Raw genomic sequence first — 25,141 nt, forward strand, 5'->3', positions numbered from 1 at the left:
TCTACGGTCCTCCCGATCGAATTCCGGCAACCCTCGACCTATATCCAATGTTTGCGCGCAAACCTAAGCTGAGTCCTGCGTACTAAATTTAGCTTGACCTAAAATTTACACCTTAGTAACTACATCATCGCCACGGTTCTAACGCCATGACTCGGGCATCGAACCGATACTCAGGCCAGGAGATGTGGGTCCACATTCATTCCGAAGAAACACCGCCCGTTGTGAATTTTGAGAGAATCTCTACAATATGTCTCATCAAATCAAGTCAAGTACACTACCTTATGCCAAGTACAAGCAATCCACTCCTCCTTTTCCCATAAGTCAACCCTCTCTCTCCCCTCACCATCCCTCTTTAACACAATTTTCAACTAAGCCCATGCTTCCCCATCTCCCAGGCAACCCAAATACTATACGTCCAAGCCCTCCCAAGCTCGTCCAAATCAACAAGTGTGGCCCACCCTCTCATCTCTCATCCACACAATCAAAACTCCATCATCCACCATTAAAAGTTGAGCATACAAGCTAAGGAGGCTAAGGGATCAAGGAGGAGTGCAAGAGGTGGGTGATCCACCATTAAATTTTCTTTTTTTTTTTTGGGACCACATATGATGGGACCCGTTTGAAGCATATAATGTAAGAAATAGAGGGCCCATAGTGGTGAGGTTCCTCCTCTTCATCACGATCTCTCTCTTCTCTTCTTCTTCTTCTCTCTCTCTCTCTCTCTCTTTCATTTTGAGTTGATTTGGTAGTGTGGCCCACCCGGACGGACCCCACCATGAAGTATACATCTTATCCATGCCATCCATTGAGTGGGCCCACCTGGCATCCCATAACCCACAGGTCGGATGTAGGGAGAACACAAATATCAGATTGGTCTCAACAGGTGGTCCATGTCCACATGTGACCCACCATGATACCTGTGTTATTTCCACACCGTCCAGTGTCCAGGGATGCTGGACGTAGCCCTAACGTGAATGTGAATCAAGAGTGTGGAGTGTTGACGACAGCAACAACAAATATATATATATATATATATATATATATATATATATATATATATATTAGTTTTGGTTCAAAGCATTTAGGTGGACCACTCATGTAAGCCCCACCTTGATGTACAAATCAAATCCACGTTGTCCATGTCATTTCTCAACTCATTTAGACGTTGAGCCAAAAAATGAGGCCAATCTAATTATCGGGCAGGCCATACCATAGGAAACAGTGTTTTTACCATTGAAATCCACCCTGATGTTTCTATACACCAAAACACATCGCATATTGAGCTCATTTGGACTGTCTCGAGCCACGGATTACAATGGGTGGGGTGGATTCTACTGATGAGGGCCCCACCTAGAAAATTCCTCAAAAAAATGTATTTTTTAAAAAATAAAAATAAATAAACAAATAGCAGCAGCAGCGTCTGCTGCTGCCATCCAGAGGACGGCATCGTCTACACGTGAACAAGAAAGGCAGGGACCCACAGTCCCAGCCATGGGCCCCACTATGATGTGTGTAGAATATCCACACTATGCATTTAGTGGGCCCCCTTCTAGCAGTGGGCTGCCCCAAAAATCAACGGCATGAGGAACTTGGGTGGCCCACGCCACATGAAGTAATGAGGGTTGAACGTCTGCCATTGAAATCCTTTTTAGATTCACAGAAGTTTTGGATTATTAAGAAATTTATTTTTCCTCTTCATTCAGGGTCTGTGTGACCTTATCAGCGGTTTGGATGGTAGATAAATGTTATGGTGGGCCCCATGTGGCACCCACTGATGTATGTATGTATACCCACACTGTCAGTCCATTTGGTGGAAACCACCAATGATATATGTGTTCAATCCTCACCATCCACACCACTGGACGGTGGGACCCACCATGATGCATGTGTTGCATCCAAGCCGTTCAACCATTTGAAAGCTCATTTTAAAGCTTGAGTTCAAAAATGAGACAGATCTAGTATCAAGTGGACCACACAACAAAAGCAGTGGGGATTGAGTGTCTGCCATTGAAACTTTTATTGTCACAAAAGTTTTGGATCATTAGGAAATTTGTTTTTCCTCTTAATTCAGGTCTATGTGACCTTATGATCAGAATAGGTAGAAAATAAATGGTGGGCCTTGAGAGTTTTAAATGGTGGAAATCATTCTCACCACTGTTATTTGGAGTGCGGTCCGGCTGATCTTTTGATATGATTCATATATATATAAGGCCATGTGATTAGGCCCATCTTGATGTATTTGTGGCCCGTTGTTGAGGCCCACTTATATATATATATATATATATATATATATATATAAGGCCATGTGATTGGGCCCATCTTGATGTATTTGTGGCCCGTTGTTGAGGCCCACTTTGATATATATAAGGCCATATGATTAGGCCCATCTTGATGTATTTGTGGCCCGTTGTTGAGTTCCACTTTGATATATATAAGGCCATGTGATTAGGCCCATCTTGATGTATTTGTGGCCCGTTGCTGAGGCCCACCTTGATATATATACGAGACCCATGTTATGAGGCCCATTTGATATATTGGAGGCCCATGGGTCAAGGCCTAATGAGATGTACATAAGGCCCATTGTAATGTAATTCCACCATGGGTTATGTGTTGACCTTTATAGTGAGCTATTCCTTGGGAGTAATGATGGTTTGACACCCATATTGTAAGTACAATGTTGGTTAAATGTCCGCATTGTGACTCTCCCTAGGGCCCCTGATGGGTTCATACTTGTTATGCGTTGGTCGTCTTGGCCCATCTTCGTTATGAACAGAGCCCATCACCATATAACATGTTTAGTACAGCTCCATGATTCATGATCATACGCATCATATGTATTCTTGATATGAGGAGTGACTGATCATAGTATATTCCTTCGAGCAGATTGTTTGTGGGCTCCCTGATAGGTGGAGTTGCCCTACATGAGCGTGCGGTACGGGTAGGATTGTTGCATTCTGGTGGGGTGATTCATGCACTAGCATTTTTGTGATTGTGACTATTGTATGCCATAGCAACATCAGGGCCATAGCCTCCCCAGACACATCGTGTGTGGTTGGATTGGATACCAGAAATACTGTTTCTAGCATCGGGGTGCCATAGATGTCTCTAGGTGAAAATCTCTAAACCCGATGGTACCAAAGGATGACTCCAATGTCGAGACCGAGTGGATATATGAGCACATGAGGGCCGAATGCCAGGAGGCCGCGTCTCCCACTGTATCATGGTTGTTTGGAAAGGGGTGTGGCCTTACTCACCTGAGGGTAGGAGGCATTGCTAGGCTGAGTTTGACCAGCTCTTGAATGGGTCCGCTATTGATGTGCCGGATAGATATTGACAGACTATTGGCCAGGTAGATAATGAGGTTTCTTATGCTCACTTGGACTGCGCGCATGGGAAAGGGGCAGTGCATTTGGAGTGTACTAAACCCCGGTGATTATCCAGAATGAGAACTGTATTGATATTCGATGAGCTGTATTGATATGTGGATTTGGAGATAATTGGCATGCTTAAGTTGCATCTCGCATCGCATGGTCTTGATATGGTCGATAGCATTCATATCTTACACTGCATAGCCTTGGTACGGCTGATTGCATTCATGTACTCATCAGCATGATTCCGCATCACTCTAACCTTGCATTCTGAGCACGCTCATATTGCACACACACTTACACCACCCTCTAAGCTTTCTATATGCTTATGCACGATCAATGCGTGCAGGTGATGCCCGGATGCAGTCGTAGCCTTATCATAGTTGGAGCGTGCAGTTGAGCTTTTAGAGTTTCTAATATTATCATTATCTTGTATTTCCCTTCATACGCACTGTACTCAAAGTTTTTGATCATAGTGGATTTTGTGATGGTGTTCTTGTAGTTATTGTTCGTGAGTTATGCTTATACTGAAAAAAATCATGTTTGAAATCCTCCTTATAGGATACCAAGATCGGAACCTGGCATATGAGTGCCGGAAGTCGAGAATGGGGTACTACGGAGGTTGTCGATGCCGGATTCGGCGATCGAAAATTTTGTGAGCCCAGTTTTCAAGTTCGGGGTATGACAGCACTACTCGTTCACAACCAGTCTAGCAGCTACGACTCAAACTATAGCGACTAAATTTGGTGCCTCACGACCAGTCGTAGGATGGTCATGACTAGTTGTGGAGGTGTCACGACCGGTCGTGGACAGCCTATGACCAATCATGGAACAATTTTATCCGATCGCCCTCAAAATTCAAAAGTCTGTTTGACCTTCAACCAGTCATAGTGTCCACTGGACTAGTCATAGGTGCGATTTCTGCAACTATAAATAAAGCATGAATCTCAGAATTTTACATCCAATTCAAGTAATATCAAGGGATCACTCTAAGAGATAAGTTTGTGTTCTTTTTAAGCTACATTGTGCTTATTTAATATTCTCTTTTGTTAGCTTTTCTTATTTGATTTTGTTTCTGCATTCCAATCAAATTTGAAAGAGGAATTGTGATATTCCACTTCTTGGAATCAAAATCAAATAGAGCTAGCCCAACTGGTTTAATTTAAAATCAATTAGAACCTAGAACCATTTCAAAGTGAGTGTGGACATTGAACTTCTATATTAGAACTTCTACTCAGACTTGGTTCTTTTGGGCTACAACAAAAGGAGAAAACCAGGTATTTTACATTATTGTGTAAATCTTCTATTTTTGTTTCTTTTGAGATTAAGCCAGAAAAATCTCTTTCTTTTGGTTATCTGAGGAGAGCCAAAAAACTCAGAGTGTAGGGTTTTTGGATTGTGTAAGCCTATTTAAAAGACACAATTGTGAAGGTTTTAGGTGCACATGAGAAAAACCTATTTGATTAGTGAATGCTAATATCCACTGTGTGAGGATATTAGGAGTGGAGTAGCTGTGTGGCTGTTGTTTAACAGTTGGTATACACATAAGCAAACCACTATAACTCTTTGTGTTGTGTGGATGTGTGATTTTTTTTTTCTATCTTTTATCATTCAAAATTCTAGGATGTATGTGTGGATGTGAATGTTGTAATATTTACATTTCAAGCATTGTAGGGAATGTTGTAATAGTTTAGATTTCAATTCTTGTTATTCCTTTTAACTCCTCTTTAGTTTTAGTTTTTAATTCTCTAATTATTCTAGTAAGCGCTACAAGAAAGAGGGTTTTTAGCAACGAAACTTTTAGCAATGCAACTTTATTTCGTTGCTAAAAATGACTTTTAGCGACGAAAATAATTTTCGTCACTAAAAGTTTACTTTTACCGATGAAATTGTAAATTCGTAGCTAAAAGTCACTTTTAGCGATGAAAATATTCGTTGCTAAAAGTAATTTTCCTGCTATAGTGAAAATTTTCCCGCTAAGAGTTTTAGCGACAAAAATTTTCATCGCTAAAGGGTGTTTTGAATTTTTGAAAAAATAAAAAAAAATCAAAAAGTTTCCTTTTAGCAACGAACTTAATTTCATAGCTAAAATCCACCTTTAGCGACGAAAAAATCCACCTTTAGCGACGAAAAGTTTCGTCGCTAAAGGGTGTTTTGAATTTTTGAAAAAATAAAAAAATTGAAAAGTTTCCTTTGAGTGACGAACTTAATTTCGTAGCTAAAAGCCACCTTCAGCGACGAAAATTTTCGTCGCTAAAGGGTGGTTTGAATTTTTGAAAAAATAAAAAAATCAAAAATTTTCCTTTTAGCAACAAAAATAATTTTGTAGCTAAAAGCCACCTTTAGTGACAAAAATTTTCATCGCAAGAGGCTGTTTTAAATTTTTGACAAAACAAAAAATTTGAAAAGTTTTCTTTTAGCGACGAAATTAATTTTGTAGCTAAAAGCCACCTTTAGCGACATAAATTTTCGTCGCTAATGGGTGTTTTGAATTTTTGAACAAACAAAAAAATCGAGATGTTTCCTTTTAGTGATGAAATTAATTTCGTCGCTAAAGGTGGCTTTTAGCGACAAAAATTTTCGTCGCTAAAGGGTGTATGGAATTAAAAAAAAAAACAAAATAGTTGAGAAGTTTCCTTTAGCGGCGAAATTAATTTCGTAGCTAAAGGTGGCTTTTAGCGATGAAAATTTTTGTCGCTAAAGGGTGTTTTGAATTTTTGAAAAGATAAAAAAGTCAAAAAGTTTCCTTTTAGCGACGAAATTAATTTCGTAGCTAAAGGTGGCTTTTAATGACGAAAATATTCGTCGCTAAAGGGTGTTTTCAATTTTTGAAAAAAACAAAATAGTCGAGAAGTTTCCTTTTAGCGACGAAAATTTTCGTCGCTAAAGGGTGTTTTCAATTTTAACAAAAAAAAATTCGCGCTGTCTTGGAAATGTTCGCAGTAAGGCTTTTACCGACAAAAATGTTCGTCGGTAAAAATGCTTTTCCTCAATATTTTTCCCGACGGCTGAAAACCATTGGTAATAATGTAAAAATGTTTTAATTTTTAAAAAATTTTGTCGGCAAAAATGTGTGTGTGTGTGTGTGTGTGTGTGTGTGTGTGTGTGTAGTTTTTATATCACATGAATGGAAATTTTTTTATATATATAATTAAAAGGTAATATTTAAATGATTTGGAATATCATATGAAAAAGAATATTGAAAATTTTAGAAATTTTAACTATGTTTAAGAAAAATTTTAAGAACAAAATAATGCTTTTGAAGAAAAAAATCGGCATTTTGAAATTTTTGAGAAAAAAAATTAAAATATGAGAAAATTTTTGAGATTTTGAAAATAAAAATTAAAAATTTGTATTTTAAATATTTTTTAATAAAAATGATATTTAGTTAAAAGAGTAAAATATATATATACACATTTTGAAAAAAAAAATGTTATTTTTAAAAGGAAATTGAAATTTATTTGTGAAAAATAAAATTACTAAATTATTAGGCACATCCACTAATTAAACCTTTAATCATTTTTAGACAATCTAATCAGTTCAGATTGAAGAGTAAATAACTTCAGATGTTTAATCAAATTTCACTGAAATTGTTGATCAATCTTGTATGCCTAATATCTTTCTCATATGTAGCCTGATTGAGGCGAGTGACTAGTCAAATTGAGAGTATTGATCAGTAAAATAGAGTGAATGGACCAGACATGTAAAATGGGCCAAATATTCTGGTCAAAATTGTGACCCAACTTACTGACATTGTGAGAACCTAAGAATTGATGTTAGTAAGTTTTGTGGGCGGCATCATGATGTGTGTCGAACATCAACACTGAGGATTTGATGTGTCCCCTTAAGGTTATGAGATATCTCAAAAATCATTTGTATATGAAACTCAAGTGGGTCAACCATCTAAAACTATGTAAAGACATCCTAAAAAATATAAAAGCACTTAGTGGGGCCCACATAAGTTTTGGATGCAGTTGAAACTTGGTCTGACCCCTCATCTAAGTGGGACACACATAATGAGTGGGTTGGATATGTGAATCACATTTAGGCAGGCCCAATATATGATTATGAATGTTTTAAGGAAACCCTTCTCCACTACATTTAGGTGACTTACTCGTTACCCTTACCAGAGTAAACTCTATGGGGTCCACTGTTATTTATTTATTTTATCCACTCCATTCATCCATGCTAACAGATAATTTGAGGTCTAAAGAACAAAAAGGAAGCATATCCAAAGCTCAAGTGGACCACACCACAGGAAATAGTGTGATTGAACCTCTACCATTTAAAATTTCTTGGAGCGCATAGAAGTCTTGGATCAAGTTGATGTTTGTGTTTTCTATTCATTCATATATTTTTTGATATTATGAACGACCTTTAACCGTTTTTGGATAATTTAATCAGTCCAGATTGAAGAGTAAATAACTTCAGATGTTTAAATCAAAATTCACTCAAATTGTTGATCAATCTTGTTTGCCTAATATCTTTCTCATATATATCATGATCGAGGCGAATGACTAGTCAAATTGAGCGTAATGATCAGTAAAATAGAGTGAATGGACCAAACATGTAAAATGGGTCAAATATTCTGGTCAAAATTGTGACCTAACTTATTGACACCCTGAGAACCTAATAATTAATGTTAGTAAGTTTTGTGGGGCCCATCATGATGTGTGTCGAACATCAACACCGTGCATTTGATGTGTCGCCTTTAGCTTATGAGATATCTCAAAAATCATCGGTATACGAAACTTAGGTGGGCCATACCATCTAAAACTATGTGAAGACATCTAAAAAAATATAAAAGCACTTGGTGGGGCGCACATGAGTTTTGAATGCGGCTGAAACTGGGTCTAATCCCTCATCCAAGTGGGACACACATAATGAGTGGGTTAGATATAAAAGTTTTAAGGAAACCCCTCTCCACTATATTATGTGGTGTGGCCCACCCAAGTCACAGATTGACATTCTTTATACCATTCAATGTCATTCATATCTTTTTGATATTATGAACATGTTGGATGACAAATAAACATTACTGTGGGCCCAACGAAGGTATCAACTGTGGAAATCATTATTCCACACTGTTTTGTGTGGCATGGTCCACTTGAGTTTCGGATTTACCGAAAAATTGGGATCAACCCACACCGTTCATCCATTTTTCAAGCTCATTTTATAGAATTATCCAAAAAATGAATCATATCCAAAGATTAAATGGACCACACCACAAATAAGGGGAATGGATTGGCTACTCCCCCTACACCATCAATTGGCTGGTGGTTGGTGCTGTGTGGGCCCCACCATGATGTATGTGTTTAATCCATGTCGTCCCATCTATTTTTAAAGATCATCTTATGGCATGAGACAAAACAATGAGGCATATCATAATCTGAAATGGACCACATTACAAGAAATAGTGTTGAATGAGCATCAACCATTTAAAACATTCTGGGGGCCATAAAAGTTTAGGATTGAGATGATTTTTGTTTTTCCTCTTCATCTAGGCCTGTATGACCTAATAAATAGATTGGATGCCAAATAAATAGTACAGTGGGCCTTATCAGGATTTTAATGATGGATATCTAATCATTATTGTTTTCATGTGGTGTGGTCCACCTGATATTTATATACCTCTCATTTTTGGGCCCCACCATGATGTATGTTTTATATCCACACCTTCCATCCATTTGGAGAGATCATTTTAGGGCAATATCCAAAGTTAAATCCAAAGCTCCAGTGGACCCCAACACAGAAAACAGTGGGGACAGTGACACCCACCATTAAAAACTTCTAAAGGCCACGAAAGTTTTAGATCAAGCTGATATTTTCGTTTTACCTTATTTCATGTCCTTTTTAACTTTTGAACAGGTTGGATTTCAAATAAAAATTATGGTGGGCCTCAGGATAGTTTCAATGGTGGGAATCACTCTCTCCACTATTTTCTGTGGTGAGGTCCACTACATGTTTTTATCTGCCTCTTTCTTTGGGTCATGCCCTAAAATAATATCTCAAAATGGATGGATGGTGTGGATACAACACATACATCATAGTGGGGCCCACAGAACTTGGTGACGTCACTTTAGTAACGAACTCGCTACTCAACCTGTATCTAATCCGCGTCCGGTAGTGAAAACCTTTGCTCTCTCTCTCGCCCTAATCCTCTCCCTCTCCCTCTCTCTCTCCCTCTCTCTCTCTCTCTCTTGTCAGTAGCTAATATGCGTCCCCCTCTCCTCTCTCTCTCTCTTAACCCGTCAGTAGCTAATCCGCATCCCCCTCTCCTCTCTCTCTTGCCCTCCTCTTCTCCAAACTTTTGCAGTCGCCTACTTCGCCTCCATCGCAAGCAGAGTAACGTTGTTGTCCTAATTTCTACTCCAAACCCTAACTCATCATCCACCGACGATGTCCATAGTCTTCCCCATCTACGATAGCAGCGGATCTCATCCCAATGCATTGCCGCCCAACCTCCATCAACAACAGCTGCCATCACAAGAGGCTGCTCGTCCCTCATTATCAACAACAGCTACCATCAAATCGAAGGTACTCTCTCTCTCGATCTCTCTTCCTTCATCTCTGTCTATCTCACTTCCCCTTTTGATTTGGGGATTTTAGGGCTTACAGATTTGAATGTGGACCCCGAATTGCGGTTTTTTTTATTTTACAAATTAGGGATTTGAGGATTTTTGGATCTGAGGATCCAACCAGAATTAGGGATTTTTGATTTTACAAATTAGGAATTTTACAAATTAGGGATTTTAGGGCTTACAGATTTGAATGTGGACCCCGAATTGGGGTTTTTCTGATTTTATAAATTAGTGATTTGGGGATTTTAGGATTTTGGGGATCTGAGGATATATAGAGGATCCACTGAGGTGGGTGGGATCCCTGGTTGATGGAGTTGTGCTAGGAAAAATTAATGATATAGAGGAAAACAAAAAATTCTTCTACGTCCTACTTATGTTGAAAGAGATAAATGGTAAGAGGTCTTATGTAAAGTAGGGACAGAATTGAAAACAGAAAACAAAGGAGTTCAAAATTGGATCTAGTACTGTGTATTGAGATCTATGATATTCTTCCCTGATGTTCTTTTTGTAGATCTATTACTCGTTTTATGATATTGGTTTATATTTCTTGTAGATCTGATTATTTTGGAGAGAGATTGGCTTCGCTGAGCTTGTTTGTATCTTTCTAGATATGATTTTACACAGTACTGTATTCAGATGCTTCTTGTGAGGTATTGAGATTGGGCAGATTGATGTTGTGTCATTTGGTTCGGGAATAATGGTTTTGAGATTTCTCCCATTTTTTTGGTAGTTGTCTTTGCCCAGATCACAAGTGGGATGGGTGAGAATTGGATTTGAACTGTTCTTATTCACTCTTTTTCCTCATTTCGAGCAGGGATAGAATTCCAATGGGGAGTGCCTCATTTAATTGCATTTCTAGCTCTGCAAGGAATCGATCCTGGTTAGGAATGCCTTTGGAATGGACTATTGTGTAGTTTAATGAGGTATGTGGGGCTAGATTTTTTCATGCTTTGCATAAGGGTGCATTTGCTTCAACAAATTACTTCTGTACTTGCATTTCAATTTCAGAACTCTAATTATTTTTCAATTATTAGAATTTAAATGCTCTTTGCACTCCTTAATTTGTATGTGGTAAAGTTGGATGCTGTGCTGGCTTTGTTGTCCCTTTGCCAACTGTGAGGTGAGTCATCGTATAGTGACCAGAGAGAAGTTCATGATTTATCATTTTCTTGTAGGAGCTCGTGATAAGGAGCAATGGTGCATGGTGCATGGTGTAGCGACTACATAACCTCTTTGGGTCTAGACTGCTCTTTGGTGTGGTTATTTATGAATATTTGCATGAATTTGGCCATACCATTCTCTTACATCATTACATGGCAATCAAGCGTTTATCCTTAAAAGATGTATTTAGTATATCTTAATTGATTTAATTGATTGATTGTTAGACAAACACAATATGGTTGTAATGTTTCATATGGTGTTTCAGATTGATCGGCTTTTGGCTTTGCTTGTGGAGGAGTCAAGTCAAGCTGAAAGATCTGACCATCCCCTTCCCCTAGCTATTTTTTTGTTGAAAGGAAGGTATTGAGGCTACATAGATGCATTTGAATTTCATTTCTTACAAAAGAGAATTCATCATGATCTATCAAAAATTACATTTACACTGATGTAACAAGAAGATGCCTTCTGTACATGTGGGGCCGTTGGTTTCGTGATCTAGACTGTCAATCTGATGGGAGTATTGATATATGCACAATGCCCCAAAACCTCTCAAATTAGAATATCCTAATCATCTAGTCAGGCATTTTTTCAGTGAAATGTGGACCGTCGCAGCATTGCTTTTCTTAGTTGTTTATTTGCATGCCGCAAATTAAAGTGTTAGGATGGTCCCCATTGAGAAGATCTAGATCATGGTCCATGCACTATGGGTCTCCATCATATTGGCATGGTCTTGATTGTCCACTATGGGTCTCCATCATTTTTCTAGTATTTGCGAATGTCAATGAAAATAAAGAACTTAATATATATATATATATATATATATATATATATATATATATATATATATATATATGTTATCAATGGAGGATACTTTGTTTAGGGGGATATGAAATTCTTGTAGCTTGTGGTATGGTGCCCCAATATTGGTTGTATGTTACTAATATGTAGTAGATAATACTAGAGAATACCTAAACCCGATCCGAACCCGAAACCGAACCTGAGGTAGATCTAAATCGCAAGTGGACCACACCATGGGAAAAATTAGTGATTGAATTTCCACCATTAAAAAAATCCTAGGCCACATTTTAATGGTTACTTGACATATAACCTAAACCTAAACCTGTGGTGGTGGGGCCGCTTTTGTATTCATGAACTGCTGTCTAGTTTTCTTGCATTTGGCTGTGTTGGGCACACATGTCCCCAAAGCCCCAACTGACATGGTATTGAACGTAAATGATAATCGTAACGCCGAGCATTTGACCCAAAGAAAGGACGACATTCCACAAGTTGAAGTAGGACATCTTCTTCTTCCTCTCGTCAACATGATCATCATCGAATTGATCAGCCCTGAAGCTTTCTAATGATGGTTTGTGGCCTCCAGTTGCTACTAGGATCATGTACATTGTGACGAAGAAGACCACTAGGTGCAACTTATTGGATTCGGGACACTTGTCGATATGGCATGGTTTGAGGGCTGGGATGTACTGGGACATTGTCAAGAGGATGAGACCCTGTAGGCCCAAATCCAATCAGATTTTGATTTGATTTTTTAAAATTTAGTGTTATTATTGTATGGTGAGATGCCTCTAGTGGAGAAAACAGATAAGTGGGACCATACTTCAGTTATATAGACCACTTATGTAGTGGGCCAAAATGTTGATGGTGGATGCTTAAAAAGTACTAAAAATTATAAGATCTGAGCCATCCAATGTCTATATTTTTTTCCTCTAATGTTACTATTGTTTTCCCTACTATTTATTTGTGGGCTGGTGATCTAAAGGTTAAGATCTTCAAATAAGAAATCTTTTTGGCGAAAGCAGCCCTAGTGATAGCACTCTTACCTAAAAAGTATTGAAGGTCTTTAAAGTCCTTTATCTTAAAATTTTGAGAGAGATTTTTCAAAATTTTCACATATCCTACAACACCACTTGTGATGATCAAATTATCTATGTCAACAACACAAACTTTCATTTATATATTTCTTCACAAAAGTGCATGTATTACTAAAAGGGAAAATAAAATCACTTGAAAAAAGTATTCTCCAACCTTTGTAACCAAGCTTTAGATGCTTGTTTTAGATTATGGAATGCCTTTTTTGGTTTACATGCATGCCTCAGCTTCATATGATCATAAAATTCCATAGGTTGATCAATATACATGATGAAACCCTACTCTCTCACAGCAATGTGAGAATAACAGCACTTCAGATATGCATATCCTTTAACTTTCTTGTATGTAGTTACATGTCGAATTTCTTCGTTCTTTGATTCATTACACTCAATTCAGGTATGGTTTGCACCAATTCAAGAGACTGTACATTAGGCATTCAATATATAAGGCTGGAGTGAGACTGATTAGGCATTTAAATGTGTTGTAGGATGTTGTTTGAATTGCTTGTCCTAACAAGTGCACAAGTTGGGATGGATTGGACTTCTATCTTGAGAAAACGCCATGATTTCAGGTAGTTATTATTGTAATGGAAAGTTAAAAAATTAAAAGAGAGAGAGATAATGAATTCATGGAAAGAAATGTTCTTTATCATTAGGGCTGCTTTCGTCGGGTTTGATGTAGAAATTGTCGCCAACTTCACAGAAAGACAAAAGCATCAGTGGCCACAGATTGCAACCTGGATTTAAACAAGGTTCGAGGTGCCGTCAATAATGTTAACAGAATCCTCCAGGTCAGATTGTTGATTGGACCTGATTTTATTAAAATGATCTTGATAATCCATTTTATTTAAATGAGCAGACCCGGATGTGTGTCGGAGCTATCCGGATGTTGAGTAGGTGTCCTTGGAAGGTCGGAACCGCTGTTATGACCATGAAGAAGCTGTCCATTTCCTATGGATAGCATTGGAGTGGCCTGGCCATTTGGACAGGCCATGTTTATATCTGTATTTGCTCAAAATTGATGGAGCAGACCCGGATGTGCGTCGGAGCTATCTGGATGTTGAGTGGGGGTCTCTGGAAGGTGGGAACCGCCGTTATGCCCATGATGAAGCTGTCCATTTCCTATGGACAGCAATGGAGTGGCCTGACCAATTGAACATGCCATGTTTATATTTATATTTGCCGGGACCACACCCTTAACTTATAACCTGAACCTATTCTCAAATCCCAAAACCTATAACTACAAGCTAAACCGTAACCTAAGCCTATAACCTATAACCTAAAACTATAACCTAAACTCTAACCTACAACCTAACCTAAACCTATACTTATAACATAAACCTATTCTCAAATCCCAAAACCTAAAACCTAAACCTAAACCTTAACTTAAACCTATAACTTATAACCTAAACCTAAAACCTAAACCTAAAACCTAAACCTAAACCTACACTTATAAACTATAACATAAAACTATAGCCTAAATCTAAACCTAAAACCCAAACGTAAACCTGATCTCGAACCCGAACCCGATTTCCTAAACCTAAACCTTAACATATTCTCAAATCCCTAAACCAAAAACAACATCTAATCCTAATCTCAACTCCCAAACCTAAACCTAAACATAAAATTAAAAACCCAAACCTAAACACGATCCGAACCCGAACCTGATTTCCTAAACCTAAACTTATAACCTTAACCTAAACCTACTTTCAAATCCCAAAACCTATAACCTAAACATAAACCTAAACCTAAACCTTAACCTATAACCAAAACCTATAACCTAAACTCAATTCCCTAAACCGTAACCTATAACCTAACCTAAACCGTAACCTATAACCTAAACCTAAACCTACAACCTTAAATTAAATAAAAAACCTAAACCTAAACCTATACATATAACCTAAGCCAATAGTTATAACCTAGACCTATTCTCAAATCCCAAAACCTATAACCTAAACCTAAACCTTAACATAAAACTAAACCTATAACTGAAACCTATAACCTATAACCTAAACCTAGAACCTAAACCTAAACCTACACATATAACATATCAACTCCTAAATCTAAACCTAAAACCCAAACGTAAATCCGATCTCCAACCCGAACCCGATTTCCTAAACCTAAACCTTTACGTATTCTCAAATCCCTAAACCTAAACCTACATTTAATCCTAATCTCAACTCCCTAACCTAAACCTAAACATAAACTAAAAAACCCAAACCTAAACCCGATCCCGAACTTGAACCTGATTTCCAAAACCTAAACTTATAACTTTAACCTAAACCTATTCTCAAATCCCAAAACCGATAACCTAAACCTAAACCTATAACCTTAACCTAAACCTAAAACTTAACATATAACCTAAACCTTAACCTATAACCTTAACTTATAACCTAAACATATAACCTACACTCAATTTCCTAAACCTTAACCTATAACCTAACCTAAACCTAAACCTATAATCCGAACCTGATTTCCTAAACCTAAACCTTAACGTATTCTCTAATCCTTAAACCTAAACCTACACCTAATCTTAATATCAACTCCCTAATCTAAACCTAAACCTAAACTTGAAAACCCAAACCTAAAACCAATCCCGAACCTGAACCCGATTTCCTAAACCTAAACTTATAACCTTCACCTAAACCTACTCTCAAATCCCAAAACCTAAAGCCTAAACCTAAACCTAAACCTAAACCTAAACCTTAACCTAAACCTAAACCTTAACCTAAAGCCTAAACTCAATTTCCTAAACCTTAACCCATAACCTAACTTAAATGTAAACCTATAACCCAAACCCGATTTCCTAAACCTAAACCTTAACGTTTTCTCAAATCCCTAAACCTAAACCTACACCTACTCCTAATCTCAACTCCCTAGCCTAAACCTAAACCTAAACTTGAAAACCCAAACCTAAACCCGATCCCAAACCCGAACCTGATTTCCTAAACCTAAACTTATAACCTTAACCTAAACCTATTCTCAAATCCCAAAACCTATAACCTAAACCTAAACCTTAACCTATAACCTAAACTCAATTTCCTAAACCTTAACCTATAACCTAACCTAAACCTAAACCTATAACCTGAATCAGATTTCCTAAACCTAAACCTTAACGTATTCTCAAATCCCTAAACCAAAACCTAAACCTACACCAAATCCTAATCTCAACTCCCTAACCTAAACCTAAACCAAAACATGAAAACCCAAACCTAAACCCAATCCCGAACCTGAAACCAATTTCCTAAACCTAAACTTATAACCTTAACCTAAACCTATTCTCAAATCCTGAAACTTATAACCTAAACCTAAACCTAAACCTTAACCTTAACCTATAACCTAAACTCAATTCCCTAAACCTTAACCTATAACCTAACCTAAACCAAAACCTATAACCTACACTTATAACCTAAACCTAAACCTATAACCTTAACCTAAACCTAAACCTATACTTATAACCTAAACCTATTCTTATAAGCTAAACCTATTCTCAAATCCCAAAACCTATTACCTAAACCTAAACCTTAACCTAAACCTAAACCTAAACCTATAACCTAAACCTATAACCTAACACTTATAACCTAAAACCTAAACCTAAACCTACACTTATAATCTATAACCTAAACCTATAGACTCAACCTAAACCTAAAACCCAAAGGTAAACCTGATCTCGAACCCGAACCCGATTTCCTAAATCTAAATCTTAACGTTTTCTCAAATCCCTAAACCTAAACCTAAACCTACACCTAATCCTAATCTCAACTCCCTAGCATAAACCTAAACTTAAACTTGAAAACCCAAACCTAAACCCGAACCCGATTTCCAAAATCTAAACTCATAACCTTAACCTATACCTATTTTCAAATCTCAAAACCTATAACCTAAACCTAAACCTAAACCTAAACCTTAACCTATAACCTAAACTCAATTCCCTAAACCGTAACCTATAACCTAACCTAAACCTAATCCTATAACCTACACTTATAACCTAAACCTAAACCTATAACCTTAACCTAAACATAAAACCTAAACCTAAACCTATACTTACAACCTAGACCTATTCTCAAAACCCAAAACCTATAACCTAAACCTAAACCTTAGCCTAAACCTAAACCTACAACCTAAACCTACAACCTATAACCTAAACATAAACCTACACTTATAACCTATAACCTAAACCTATAGCCAAAATGTAAACTTAAAACCCAAACGTAAACCAGATCTCGAACCTGAACTCGATTTCCTAAACCTAAACCTTAACGTATTCTCAAATCCATAAACCTAAACCTATATCTAATCCTAATCACAACTCCCTAACCTAAACCTAAACATAAACTTGAAAACCCAAACCTAAACCCGATCCCGAACCCGAACCCAATTTCCTAAACCTCAACTTATAACCTTGACCTAAACCTATTCTCAAATCCCAAAACCTATAACCTAAGCCTAAACCTATAACCTTAACCTAAACCTAAAACTTAACCTATAACCTAAACCTTAACCTATAACCTTAACTTAAAACCTAAACATATAACCTAAACTCAATTTCCTAAACCTTAACCTATAACGTAACCTAAACCTATAACCTGAACCTACTTTCATAAACCTATTATTAATGTATTCTCAAATCCCTAAACCTAAACCTACACCTAATCCTAATCTCAACTCCCTAACCTAAACCCAAACCAAAACTTGAAAACCCAAACCTAAACCCGATCCCGAACCCGAACCCGATTGCCTAAACCTAAACTTATAACCTTAACCTAAACCTATTCTCAAATCTCAAAACCTATAACCTAAACCTAAAACTTAACCTATAACCTAAACCTTAACCAATAACCTTAACTTATAACCTAAACCTATAACCTATACTCAATTTCCTAAACCTTAACCTATAACCTAACCTAAAACTAAACCTATAACCCGAACCTGATTTCCTAAACCTAAACCTTAACGTATTCTCTAATCCCTAAACCTAAACCTACACCTAATCTTAATATCAACTCCCTAACCTAAACCTAAACCTAAACTTGACAACCCAAACCTAAACCCAATCCCGAACCCGAACCCGATTTCCTAAACCTAAACTTATAACCTTCACCTAAACCTATTCTCAAATCCCAAAACCTAAAGCCTAAACATAAACCTAAACCTAAACCTAAACCTTAACCTAAACCTAAACCTTCACCTTAACCTGAACCTAAACCTTAACCTATAACCAAAACTCAATTTCCTAAACCTAAACCCATAACCTAACTTAAATGTAAACCTATAACCCAAACCCGATTTCCTAAACCTAAACCGTAACGTATTCTCAAATCCCTAAACCTAAACCTACACCTACTCCTAATCTCAACTCCCTAGCCTAAACCTAAACCTAAACTTGAAAACCCAAACCTAAACCCGATCCCGAACCCGAACCCGATTTCCTAAATCTAAACTTATAACCTTAACCTATACCTATTCTCAAATCCCAAAACCTATAACCTAAACCTAAACCTAAACCTTAACCTATAACCTAAACTCAATTCCCTAAACCGTAACCTATAACCTAACCTAAACCTAATCCTATAACCTACACTTATAACCTAAACCTAAACCTATAACCTTAACCTAAACATAAAACCTAAACCTAAACCTATACTTATAACCTAGACCTATTCTCAAAACCCAAAACCTAAAACCTAAACCTAAACCTTAACCTAAACCTAAACCTACAACCTAAACCTAAAACCTATAACCTAAACATAAACCTACACTTATAACCTATAACCTAAACCTATAGCCTAAATGTAAACTTAAAACCCAAACGTAAACCGGATCTCGAACCTGAACCCGATTTCCTAAACCTAAACCTTAACGTATTCTCAAATCTATAAACCTAAACCTACATCTAATCCTAATCACAACTCCGTAACCCAAACCTAAACTTAAACTTGAAATCCCAAACCTAAACCCGATCCCGAACCCGAACCCAATTTCCTAAACCTAAACTTATAACCTTAACCTAAACCTATTCTCAAATCCCAAAACCTATAACCTAAGCCTAAGCCTATAACCTTAACCTAAACCTAAAACTTAACCTATAACCTAAACCTTAACCTATAACCTTAACTTATAACCTAAACTCAATTTCCTAAACCTTAACCTATAACCTAACCTAAACCTATAACCTGAACCTGCTTTCATAAACCTATTATTAATGTATTCTCAAATCCCTAAATCTAAACCTACACCTAATCCTAATCTCAACTCCCTAACCTAAACCTAAACCTAAACTTGAAAACCCAAACCTAAACCCGATCATGAACCCGAACCCGATTGCCTAAACCTAAACTTATAACCTTAACCTAAACCTATTCTCAAATCTCAAAACCTATAACCTAAACCTAAAACTTAACCTATAACCTAAACCTTAACCTAAACCTATTCTCAAATCTCAAAACCTATAACCTAAACCTAAAACTTAACCTATAACCTAAACCTTAACCTATAACCTTAACTTATAACCTAAACCTATAACCTACACTCAATTTCCTAAACCTTAACCTATAACCTAACCTAAACCTAAACCTATAATCCGAACCTAATTTCCTAAACCTAAACCTTAACGTATTCTCTAATCCCTAAACCTAAACTTACACCTAATCTTAATATCAACACCCTAATCTAAACCTAAACCTAAACTTGAAAACCCAAACCTAAACACAATCCTAAACCCGAACCCGATTTCCTAAACCTAAACTTATAACCTTCATCTAAACCTATTCTCAAATCCCAAAACCTAAAGCCTAAACATAAACCTAAACCTAAACCTAAACCTTAACCTAAACCTAAACCTTCACCTTAACCTGAACCTAAACCTTAACCTATAACCAAAACTCAATTTCCTAAACCTAAACCCATAACCTAACTTAAATGTAAACCTATAACCCAAACCCGATTTCCTAAACCTAAACCGTAACGTATTCTCAAATCCCTAAACCTAAACCTACACCTACTCCTAATCTCAACTCCCTAGCCTAAACCTAAACCTAAACTTGAAAACCCAAACCTAAACCCGATCCCGAACCCGAACCCGATTTCCTAAATCTAAACTTATAACCTTAACCTATACCTATTCTCAAATCCCAAAACCTATAACCTAAACCTAAACCTAAACCTTAACCTATAACCTAAACTCAATTCCCTAAACCGTAACCTATAACCTAACCTAAACCTAATCCTATAACCTACACTTATAACCTAAACCTAAACCTATAACCTTAACCTAAACATAAAACCTAAACCTAAACCTATACTTATAACCTAGACCTATTCTCAAAACCCAAAACCTAAAACCTAAACCTAAACCTTAACCTAAACCTAAACCTACAACCTAAACCTAAAACCTATAACCTAAACATAAACCTACACTTATAACCTATAACCTAAACCTATAGCCTAAATGTAAACTTAAAACCCAAACGTAAACCGGATCTCGAACCTGAACCCGATTTCCTAAACCTAAACCTTAACGTATTCTCAAATCTATAAACCTAAACCTACATCTAATCCTAATCACAACTCCGTAACCCAAACCTAAACTTAAACTTGAAATCCCAAACCTAAACCCGATCCCGAACCCGAACCCAATTTCCTAAACCTAAACTTATAACCTTAACCTAAACCTATTCTCAAATCCCAAAACCTATAACCTAAGCCTAAGCCTATAACCTTAACCTAAACCTAAAACTTAACCTATAACCTAAACCTTAACCTATAACCTTAACTTATAACCTAAACTCAATTTCCTAAACCTTAACCTATAACCTAACCTAAACCTATAACCTGAACCTGCTTTCATAAACCTATTATTAATGTATTCTCAAATCCCTAAATCTAAACCTACACCTAATCCTAATCTCAACTCCCTAACCTAAACCTAAACCTAAACTTGAAAACCCAAACCTAAACCCGATCATGAACCCGAACCCGATTGCCTAAACCTAAACTTATAACCTTAACCTAAACCTATTCTCAAATCTCAAAACCTATAACCTAAACCTAAAACTTAACCTATAACCTAAACCTTAACCTATAACCTTAACTTATAACCTAAACCTATAACCTACACTCAATTTCCTAAACCTTAACCTATAACCTAACCTAAACCTAAACCTATAATCCGAACCTAATTTCCTAAACCTAAACCTTAACGTATTCTCTAATCCCTAAACCTAAACCTACACCTAATCTTAATATCAACACCCTAATCTAAACCTAAACCTAAACTTGAAAACCCAAACCTAAACACAATCCTGAACCCGAACCCGATTTCCTAAACCTAAACTTATAACCTTCATCTAAACCTATTCTCAAATCCCAAAACCTAAAGCCTAAACATAAACCTAAACCTAAACCTAAACCTTAACCTAAACCTAAACTTTCACCTTAACCTGAACCTAAACCTTAACCTATAACCAAAACTCAATTTCCTAAACCTAAACCCATAACCTAACTTAAATGTAAACCTATAACCCAAACCTGATTTCCTAAACCTAAACCGTAACGTATTCTCAAATCCCTAAACCTAAACCTACACCTACTCCTAATCTCAACTCCCTAGCCTAAACCTAAACCTAAACTTGAAAACCCAAACCTAAACCCGATCTCAAACCCGAACCCGATTTCCTAAACCTAAACTTATTACCTTAACCTAAACCTATTCTCAAATCCCAAAACCAATAACCTAAACCTAAACCTAAACCTAAAGCTTAACCTATAACCTAAACTCAATTTCCTAAACCTTAACCTATAACCTAACCTAAACCTAAAGTTATAACCCGAACCGGATTTCTTAAACCTAAACCTTAACGTATTCTCAAATCCCTAAACTAAAACCTAAACGTACACCTAATCCTAATCTCAACTCCCTAACCTAAACCTAAACCCGATCCCGAACCTGAACCCGATTTCCTAAACCTAAACTTATAACCTTAACCTAAACCTATTCTCAAATCCTGAAACTTATAACCTAAACCTAAACCTAAACCTTAACCTTAACCTATAACCTAAACTCAATTCCCTAAACCTTAACCTATAATCTAACCTAAACCTAAACCTATAACCTACACTTATAACCTAAATCTAAACCTATAACTTTAACCTAAACCTATTCTCAAATCCCAAAACCCATAACCTAAACCTAAACCTTAACCTAAACCTAAACCTAAACCTATAACCTAAACCTATAACCTAACACTTATAACCTAAAACCTAAACCTAAACCTACACTTATAACCTATAACCTAAACCTACAGACTAAACCTAAACCTAAAACCCAAAGGTAAACCTGATCTCGAACCCGAACCCGATATCCTAAATCTAAACCTTAACGTTTTCTCAAATCCCTAAACCAAAACCTAAACCTACACCTAATCCTAATCTCAACTCCCTAACCTAAACCTAAACCAAAACTTGAAAACCCAAACCTAAACCCGATCCCGAACCTGAACCCGATTTCCTAAACCTAAACATATAACCTTAACCTAAACCTATTCTCAAATCCTGAAACTTATAACCTAAACCTAAACCTAAACCTAAACCTTAACCTTAACCTATAACCTAAACTCAACTCCCTAAACTTTAACCTACAACCTAACCTAAACCTAAACCTAAACCTATAACCTACACATATAACCTAAACCTAAACCTATAACCTTAACCTAAACCTAAACCTATACTTATAACCTAAACCTATTCTTATAACCTAAACCTATTCTCAAATCCCAAAACCTATAACCTAAACCTAAACCTTAACCTAAACCTAAACCTAAACCTATAACCTAAACCTATAACCTAACACTTATAACCTAAAAGCTAAACCTAAACCTACACTTATAACCTATAACCTAAACCTATAGACTGAACCTAAACCTAAAACCCAAAGGTAAACTTGATCTCAAACTCGAACCCGATTTTCTAAATCTAAACCTTAACGTTTTATCAAATCCCTAAACCTAAACCTAAACCTACACCTAATCCTAATCTCAACTCCCTAACCTAAACCTAAAGCTAAACTTGAAAACCCAAACCTAAACCCGATCCCGAACCCGAACCCGATTTCCAAAACCTAAACTTATAACCTTAACCTATACCTATTCTCAAATCCCAAAACCTATAACCTAAACCTAAACCTAAACCTTAACCTATAACCTAAACTCAATTCCCTAAACCGTAACCTATAACCTAACCTAAACCTAATCCTATAACCTACACTTAAAACCTAAACCTAAACCTATAACCTTAACCTAAACATAAAACCTAAACTTAAACCTATACTTATAACCTAGACCTATTCTCAAAACCCAAAACCTATAACCTAAACCTAAACCTTAACCTAAACCTAAACCTACAACCTAAACCTAAAAGCTATAACCTAAACATAAACCTACACTTATAACCTATAACCTAAACCTATAGCCTAAATGTAAACTTAAAACCCAAACGTAAACCGGATCTCGAACCTGAACCCAATTTCCTAAACATAAACCTTAACATATTCTCAAATCCATAAACCTAAACCTACATCTAATCCTAATCACAACTCCCTAACCCAAACCTAAACTTAAACTTGAAATCCCAAACCTAAACCCGATCCCGAACCCGAACCCAATTTCCTAAACCTAAACTTATAACCTTAACCTAAACCTATTCTTAAATCCCAAAACCTATAACCTAAACCTAAACCTATAACCTTAACCTAAACCTAAAACTTAACCTATAACCTAAACCTTAACCTATAACCTTAACTTATAACCTAAACATATAACCTAAACTCAATTTCCTAAACCTATAACCTGAACCTGCTTTCATAAACCTATTATTAATGTATTCTCAAATCTCTAAACCTAAACCTACACCTAATCCTAATCTCAACTCCCTAACCTAAACCTAAACCTAAACTTGAAAACCCAAACCTAAACCTGATAATGAACCCGAACCCGATTGCCTAAACCTAAACTTATAACCTTAACCTAAACCTATTCTCAAATCTCAAAACCTATAACCTAAACCTAAACCTTAACCTATAACCTTAACTTATAACCTAAACCTATAACCTACACTCAATTTCCTAAACCTTAACCTATAACCTAACCTAAACCTAAACCTATAATCCGAACCTAATTTCCTAAACCTAAATCTTAACGTATTCTCTAATCCTTAAACCTAAACCTACACCTAATCTTAATATCAACTCCCTAATCTAAACCTAAACCTAAACTTGAAAACCCAAACCTAAACATAATCCTGAACCCGAAACCGATTTCCTAAACGTAAACTTATAACCTTCACCTAAACCTATTCTCAAATCCCAAAACTTAAAGCCTAAACATAAACCTAAACCTAAACCTAAACCTTAACCTAAACCTAAACCTTCACCTTAACCTGAACCTAAACCTTAACCTATAACCAAAACTCAATTTCCTAAACCTAAACCCATAACCTAACTTAAATGTAAACCTATAACCCAAACCCGATTTCCTAAACCTAAACCGTAATGTATTCTCAAATCCCTAAACCTAAACCTACACCTACTCCTAATCTCAACTCCCTAGCCTAAACCTAAACCTAAACTTGAAAACCCAAACCTAAACCCGATCTCGAACCCGAACCCGATTTCCTAAACCTAAACTTATAACCTTAACCTAAACCTATTCTCAAATCCCAAAACCTATAACCTAAACCTAAACCTTAACCTATAACCTAAACTCAATTTCCTAAACCTTAACCTATAACCTAACCTAAACCTAAAGCTATAACCCGAACCAGATTTCCTAAACCTAAACCTTAACGTATTCTCAAATCCCTAAACTAAAACCTAAACCTACACCTAATCCTAATCTCAACACCCTAACCTAAACCTAAACCAAAACTTGAAAATCCAAACCTAAACCCGATCCCGAACCTGAACCCGATCTCCTAAACCTAAACTTATAACCTTAACCTAAACCTATTCTCAAATCCTGAAACTTATAACCTAAACCTAAACCTAAACCTTAACCTTAACCTATAACCTAAACTCAATTCCCTAAACCTTAACCTATAATCTAACCTAAACCTAAACCTATAACCTACACTTATAACCTAAATCTAAACC

At 36.6% G+C, this 25,141-nt stretch overlaps 1 long non-coding RNA gene across 1 annotated transcript; it reads right to left on the bottom strand.

Moving 5' to 3' along the window:
- Nucleotides 1-20,497: 20,497 nt before the first annotated feature.
- Nucleotides 20,498-24,852, bottom strand: LOC131256189 (uncharacterized). The gene is made up of 3 exons (XR_009176640.1): nucleotides 24,735-24,852; nucleotides 22,581-22,624; nucleotides 20,498-20,792 (listed from the first exon to the last, which is right to left on the bottom strand). It is a non-coding gene; the product is annotated as an uncharacterized LOC131256189 (long non-coding RNA).
- Nucleotides 24,853-25,141: the final 289 nt, after the last annotated feature.

Source organism: Magnolia sinica, chromosome 9 (assembly GCF_029962835.1).
Source record: "Magnolia sinica isolate HGM2019 chromosome 9, MsV1, whole genome shotgun sequence".
Lineage (NCBI taxonomy): Eukaryota > Viridiplantae > Streptophyta > Magnoliopsida > Magnoliales > Magnoliaceae > Magnolia > Magnolia sinica.